Below are 919 nucleotides of genomic sequence, written 5' to 3'. Positions count from 1 at the left end.
TGCAAATGCAAGGACACACATAGACCCAAAATAAAGGGATGGAAGAAAATTTATCAAGCAATGGAAAACAGAGAAAAGCAGGGGTTGCAATCCTAGTTTCTGACAGAATAGACTTTAAGCCAACAAAGATCAAAAAAGACAAAAAAGGGCATTATGTATTGGTAAAGGGTTCAGCTCAACAAGAAAATCTAACTATCCTAAATGTATATGCACCCAATACAGGAGCACCCAGATTCATAAAGCAAGTTCTTAGTGACCTACAAAGAGACTTAGACTCCTACACAATAGTGGTGGAAGACTTTAACACCACACTGTCAATATTAGACAGATCTTTGAGACAGAAAATTAACAAAGATATTCAGAACTTAAATTCAGCTCTGGACCAAGTTGACCTGATGGACATCTATAGATCTTTCCTTGCCAAAACAACAGAATACATATTCTTCTTGGTGTCACTTACTCTAAGATTAAACACATAATTGGAAGTAAATCACTCCTCAGCAAATGCAAAATAACTGAAATCATAACAAACAGTCTCTCAGACCAGAGTGCAATCAAATTAAAACTCAAGAGTAAGAAACTCACTCAAAATTATACAACTACATGGAAATTGAACAACCTGCTCCTGAATGACTCCTGGGTAAATAATGAAATTAATGCAGAAATTAAGAGAAAACCAATGAAAACAAAGAGACAATGTACCAGTATCTCTGGGATGCAACTAAAGCAGTGTTAAAAGAGAAATTTATAGCACTAAATGCTCACATCAAAAAGCTAGAAAGATCTCAAATTGATACCCTAGCATCACAATTAAAAGAACTAGAAACCAAGCACAAGCAAACCTCAAAGCTAGCAGAAGACAAGAAATAACCAAGATTAGAGAGGAGCTGAAGGAGGCAGAACAAAAAAAAAAAAAAAA

Source organism: Mandrillus leucophaeus, unplaced genomic scaffold, assembly GCF_000951045.1.
Source record: "Mandrillus leucophaeus isolate KB7577 unplaced genomic scaffold, Mleu.le_1.0 Scaffold245, whole genome shotgun sequence".
NCBI classification, from domain to species: Eukaryota; Metazoa; Chordata; class Mammalia; order Primates; family Cercopithecidae; genus Mandrillus; species Mandrillus leucophaeus.
The sequence above is the reverse complement of the archived record's forward strand: the minus strand, read 5'-3'. Positions refer to the sequence as shown.